Source organism: Myotis daubentonii, chromosome 16 (genome assembly GCF_963259705.1).
Source record: "Myotis daubentonii chromosome 16, mMyoDau2.1, whole genome shotgun sequence".
In the NCBI taxonomy this organism is placed as follows: domain Eukaryota; kingdom Metazoa; phylum Chordata; class Mammalia; order Chiroptera; family Vespertilionidae; genus Myotis; species Myotis daubentonii.
Genome location: NC_081855.1, coordinates 44,276,062 through 44,282,729, shown reverse-complemented (window position 1 = coordinate 44,282,729; position 6,668 = coordinate 44,276,062). Strand labels below are relative to the sequence as shown.

General features: G+C 34.6%; 1 protein-coding gene and 1 long non-coding RNA gene across 3 annotated transcripts in view; one reads left to right on the top strand and one right to left on the bottom strand.

The window, feature by feature from the left end:
- Nucleotides 1–6,668, bottom strand: part of LOC132218786 (uncharacterized) — a 449,343-nt gene that overhangs the window by 6,286 nt on the left and 436,389 nt on the right. The gene's annotated exons all lie outside the window — the stretch shown is intronic.
- Nucleotides 1–6,668, top strand: part of TAF15 (TATA-box binding protein associated factor 15) — a 35,756-nt gene that overhangs the window by 17,579 nt on the left and 11,509 nt on the right. The window lies entirely within an intron of this gene.

Here is a 6,668-nt window from a genome sequence, read left to right as displayed (position 1 = left end):
TGTTCCTCTTCTTTAGTAAATAAATATTGAAATAATAAGTGCAAAATCATATACCATTGTGTATTTTGTCTAGATTAAAACTGTGGAAAAGGAATGACTTTGTAAATCAGCTTTTCTATCTCCACTGCCAGTATTATCAGGCTTGCTATTTACTATGGCATATGTTATGAAAGCTGGTTTTAAAATTGCATTTAAGTTATCTGTAAATTTAGCACTTTAACCATAAAAACAATAATGAAAAAGTAGTTGTCATTTATTGTCCTCAGATGAGGTGTGTAGGTTATAAATTTGTGTGTAAAATACACAGGCTTAAAAGATAATTTATATTCCTTGGGAATTGAAATTGTCAGTGACTTGTTAACCGACAATAATAATGTATCAAGAGTACTAGTTTACTCTTGTCCTTGTGGGACTGAGCCGGTTGTCTGCCCTGCAGTGACCTGAGAAACACAGCCAGTTATGCATAGCATTGTTACTTCTTCAAGTGAACCAGGAATTTGATCTCACTGACAAAATAAGAATCTAAACATAATTGATAAACTTTTTATAAGACTTGAACATTAAAAGCCTTTTTATTGATATCCAAGATCAAATTACTAAAGTAAAACAAGTATATTGTATGCCTCTTCATTGTCAAAGAGAGCAGTCAGCCATCTTTTGTATATAAATGAACAATGTAAAGTGACACAGGTGCTTACCTAATAGCCTCCCTCCTACCTTAAAAACAGAATTAAAACAGAATTCCAAAAAGATAACCAACGGGCATATTTTCTAATTACTATGTTTTGGATAATTGTCTGCCTTGGAATGATCTATATTTTATAGTATAGTATATCACAGGTTTAATTTTCTTCATAAGGAAGCTATAATTATGTCTGAATGATAGAATAAAAGTCTTTATATAATTTCACCTTGGACTCATTTAAGAATCAGAGCTGAAAGGACTTTGAATGATCCTCCTGATAAAGGAGTGAAGATCCATACCATAACCAACCCAGAAGCCCCATTTTAAAACACTTTATAACCTATTTGGCAACGTATTTCAGTATAAGTTTTAGTTCATATGCTGAATCAGATATTATGTTCTTGATTTTCATATCTTTTTATGTCGTCTTAGAACGTCTTTAAATGAAATCTTATGCAGGAGCCTACTATATATTAATTAGGTCAAAATGCCAATCTGGTTCATGTCAGGGTAGGAATGGGGGAGGGATCTTGCCCAATATCTGTCTACTCAAGGCAACCCTTCAGCCAATAAATAGAAACCCATATGGAATGTGATAATTATTCTCTGTATTGGGTTGGCAAACTTTTTATGTGAAAGGCCACATAATAATTTAGATTTTGCAGGCCATATGGTTTCTCTTACAGCTATTCAATTCTACCCTTGTAGCATCAAAGCAGCCTTAGACAGTATATAAATGAATAAACATGATTGTGTTCCAATAAAACTTCATTTATGGGAAACTGAAATTTGAAGTTCATATACTTTCATTGTGTCACAGTATCTTGCTCAAAGATGTGCTAAAAACAAAGCTCATTTGTAGGAGTATTTTGAAATAAAAATGCTCAGTTTTAGGATTTTTTTTTACACATGGTTTTACATGTAAGTACCAAAATACCTAAACATTTGTTGTTAGTCTTCATTAATGCTTGCATTTGTGTTTCTATTCATCTTACTTAAAAATATCAAAGTTAAAAATATGATCCTTTTGGGGCTGTGTGAAGGATATCTTGCATTAGTTGGGTTTATATTTGAAGAACCGGGTGAGGGTGGGATGTGGTAAAGGATGGGATGCTCGTAGACTCAGGTTGTATGATTGCTTGACTGGAGGAAGAATTCATACAAAAAGGAAACTGTCAGTTTCCCATATATGCAAGAGAAATTGTGAAAGTTATAAAGATTATAGGGAACAGTATTTTGCTTTGAAAAAGCAGTTTGCATCAAAAAGGATTGAATTTCTAATTGTCATCTAAAATAGATCACTGACATCTTAGTGGATTCGAAGTTTAAGGCAATAAATTCTCTGTTTTTAACTTCAGGGTTGTGATGAATGCATTACAAAAATGCCAGAACTTTATAGATAACAGTTTTTCATTAGTATGTCATCAAGTTAAAGTAACCATTTCAGGCTTTAATATCTGAGGCCTAAAATAAGTTGTTTTGAATTTTCAGTGTCTTCTTACAAAAGTTTGTGGTGAGCTCTCTTAAAAATGTGCATATGTTCTGGTGATTGTCTAGAATAATGTTGCTCAATAGAAATATAATGTGTGTCACAAATGTAAGCCACATATGTAATTTTAAATTTCCTAGTAGTCAAAAAAAGGTGAAATAAATAAATAATAAGTTTTATTTAATGTATCCAAAATACTTAATCAGTATAAAAAATAGTGTATATTCTTTTTTGTATACTAAGACTTTGAAATCCATTTTGTGTTTTACATTTAGACTACTAATTTTGACTATCCCACATTTCAAATGGTCAACAGCTACGTATGACTAGGGAATAATGTATTGGACAGTACAACTCTACAATATAGATTCTTGATAAATGCTGAATCTAGAAAGCTTTTTTTAAAAAAATATATTTTATTGATTTTTTTACAGAAAGGAAGGGACAGGGATAGAGAGTTAGAAACATCGATGAGAGAGAAACATCGATCAGCCGCCTCCTGCACACTCCCCACTGGGGATGTGCCCACAACCAAGGTACATGCCCTTGACCGGAATCGAACCCGGGATCCTTGAGTCTGAAGGCCGATGCTCTATCCACTGAGCCAAACCGGTTAGGGCTAGAAAGCTTTTTTAAACACACATATAAGACATGGGAGGAGATGAAACAAATATGGCTACTGTTGAGAATCCTATTTACATCCGTTGAGTCATTTATATTTGGAATTAATGTTTGAGTTCTTTGTAGCTCAGATATTATATTTTGGCTTTTCTAGTATGAAAACTCAAGCACAGTATAGTTTGTTTGTTTTTAAATTAATCTTTTTCCAGTCTTAGCCAAATCCCTTTTTCTCTCTTGATACTGAATTTTCTGGGAATAAAGATTCCTGCATTGTTCTTTTACTCTTGGCAGTTTTGGCCCTTGAATAGATGTATTTAGATATTTTTAAATTAATGATACTGTCAAAGAACTTTTTTCTTCTTGATAAGTACCTGAAATTAAATCTGTCTTTTCCAAGCTCTACCTTAGGGTAGGCTGCTCATTGTGATTTAAACTTGGGACAACCAGTCCTGCATTTGAGTCAAGTGTATTCAGTTGGCCTGGTCATCTTGGCTCAGTGGTTGAGCATCGACCTATGAATCCTGAGGTCATGGTTTGATTCCCGGTCAGGGCACATGCCCGGGTTGCAGGCTCATTCCCATTGTCATTGATGTTTCTATCTCTCTCCCTCTCCCTTCCTCTATGAGATCAATACAGATATATTAAAAAAAAAAGTATTCAGTTGGTTTCCTCATGCAGGGGGCATTCAGCTGTAACTTTGAGTATAAATACCTCTACTGCTTCACCTTAAAATGTTCTTTCTTTAGGAATTTTTTTTTTAAATATATTTTATTGATTTTTTTACAGAGAGGAAGGGAGAGAGATAGAGAGTTAGAAATATCGATGAGAGAGAAACATTGATTAGCTGCCTCCTGCACATCTCCCACTGGGGATGTGCCCGCAACCCAGGCACATGCCCTTGACCGGAATCGAACCCGGGACCCTTGAGTCCGCAGGCCGGCGCTCTATCCACTGAGCCAAACCAGTTTCGGCAGGATTTTTTTTATGTGCACAAATTTGCTTCCTTTTCAGGGAGGAAAACAAATTTGTTGTGGCAAAGTCTTGATTAATAGATGTTTACATATGTTTATGTCTTAGTTTGCTGGCGAGGCCTTAACTTATATGAAAAAGGGACTTGTAACTTTACTGTAGGTTTGAAAGAAAGATTCTTAACCATAAGCCGATCTTCTGTTAAATATTTAATAGTGAGTACTGCTTGAGGTTTATTTACTCAATTTAATATAAGAAATTTATGAGATTATAATATAACTAGCAAATATGGAATTTTCGAATAAGAGAAAAATCATTGAAACATTTGAAGTTGGAAGAAAACTTTTTTAGATTATCTAGACCAGTGCTTCTCAAACTTTAATGTATATATTAATTTATTGGGGGTCTTATTAAAATGCAGATTCTGATCATTAGGTCTAGGGTGAGGCCCAAGATATGCTCTTCCGAGACTTAGGCAGGCTCAGTTTATGCTGTTGTTCTATGGATGGCCCTTTGAGTAGCAAGCATAGAGACCCTTATTTGTAAAGGAAGATTCTGAAGCCGAGGGAAAATTAGTGTTGTCCAAATTTTCAAGATTGATTAGTGATAGTTAAGACTGTCCCCTGGCCGGTGTGGCTCAGTTGGTTGAGTGTCGTCCCATGCAGTAAGAGGTAGCAGGTTTGATGCCCTGTCAGGGCACATGTACCAGTTAGATCCCAGTAGGGAGTGTGCAGGAGGCAGCTGATTGATGTTTCTCTCCCATTATTGATGTTTCTGTCTCTTTCCCTCCCCCTTTTTCTCTCTAAAATCAATAAAAACATTAAAAAAAAAAAAGACTGTACCCTGAATCTTAGTTTGAAGACTAGTACTTTTGCAAATGCGCTAATTGTTTCTGTATTTATGGATAGTATGTTGAAATCTCCAGCTGCTATATTTTCTAAGGACATGCTCAGTAAAGATGATTTACATTAAAATGCCACTCACTATATGAGGGAATAGGAAATTATAAACCTATTCAAATGTCATTTGTTTTATATCCCTTTTATTTTGCAGTGGTATGTCCTTTTAAAAAGTTGTTGAAAGTTATATTGCTGGCCATAATATAAATTGCAGGAATTAGCTGATGTATGAAATTACATGTTATCTTTTGGCCACATAAACAATTTGGTACTCAGTTAAGATGACAGCAAAATAATTAAGGGTATTTCTTTCAGTATTTACTTGTGAAAATTGCCTATTTAAAAAAATCTACTTTGTCCTGGAACTTTAACTCCCTCACATAGGAATAGGAACTAAAATAAACATTTTCATTGGTTCTTTTCTCTTCATTTTTTGGAATGCTAATGATCATCTTTGAAGAAACCCGAGATATTTTGGTTTCTAATAAGATTTTTAGCAGTTTAAAACTCTTTTGGCTTCCCTTTCTTAAAGTGTTAAGCAGTGGCCCTGGCTGGTATGGCTCAGTTGGTTGAGTGCCTTCCTGTTCACTGAATGGTCACCAATTTAATTCCCAGTCAGGGTACATGCCCAGCTTGTGGGCTCAGTCCCCGGTGTGTATAGGAGGCAGTCGATCGCCTCCTGACTGGGAATCGAGCCGGCAACCTTCAAGTGCAAGGGACTATGCTCAATCAATTGAGCCACTCTGACCAGGCAATTAAAAATAAAAGTTAAGCAGTGATATACAGCTTATTTAGAAGTGTAGCGAGGGCTTAGGTACTGTTCTGAAAGAGAGGTCTTGGAGACTCAATAGGAAACTTTGTATATGAAGGACTTGAGCTTCATATTTCTACATAGCCTTGAAATAGCCTTATTTTCCTTTTAGGCTTCCTGAAAATCAAATAGAATAAATAGCATATTAATATGTATGTATCTAAGCTGATTGCAAGAGGTAATTTTTTATATCAAATTAGAATAGATTAATGATAAAGGAAGAATACCTTTCTCATAATTTAGTCAGAGTGGTTTTTCTCTGGATGGCATAGAAAAGCATAGAGAGCATGGTTATCCCCAGAGAGGCTTTTTTAGCAGTGAAGAGACATTAGTATATTGGATTAGTTTCTTGGGTTACAGTAGAAGATTAGTAGTAGTAGTAGTGGTAGAAGTTAGGTATCACCACTGAAAACTTTGTTTTAATTTCCATTTCAGCACTTGAATCTTAGAGGATTACTTAATTCAGTCAAGAGAAACAAGCTTTCAGTGTATGGGTGTTTAGGGTTTCTTGATAAGATAGACCTTAGATTCTTACATAAAGCTATGCACACAAGGACCATTGACTTATCTGACAGTGGAAATTTGCCAAATAAGTCCTTTTCTTGTGGGAAGTTGCAGTATTAGAGTGTATTGCATTCTGTCTGATACAGTCTACCAAATAGTGTACAGAACATTTAACAACATGAACCTCAGTAGCTCTGATGTGAAGAGATCCTAGTACATTATAGTGGGTATGGAATAAGTGGGCAATTTAAAGTTAAGCCTTTTTTTAGTGCTCATTTTATCACCTTTTAGAATGATTTGCAATTTTAAGACTGCTTTCATTCAGGCTTACTTTCATGTATATTTGTACCTCACTTATTTTTTAAATCATTTTTTATTTTTCAATTAACTTGATATACAGTATTAATTTCAGGTGTACAACTCAGTGATTAGACATTATATAACTTACCAAACGATTATTCTGATAAATCTCATATTCATCTGACACCATCCATAGTTTTCAGAATATTACTACCTTCCCCTTTTTCTTCATCTTATAAAACCTACAATTTTGCATCACAATAAAATATACTATACTAAGGTTTTTATCTCTCCTATTCTGTCAAAATCTTAACCTTGCTTTATATGTTGTTCTTCTATTTTGTATCTCCTTGGAAAGATTGTTTCTCTGGCATTCTTCATGCTGTGCCT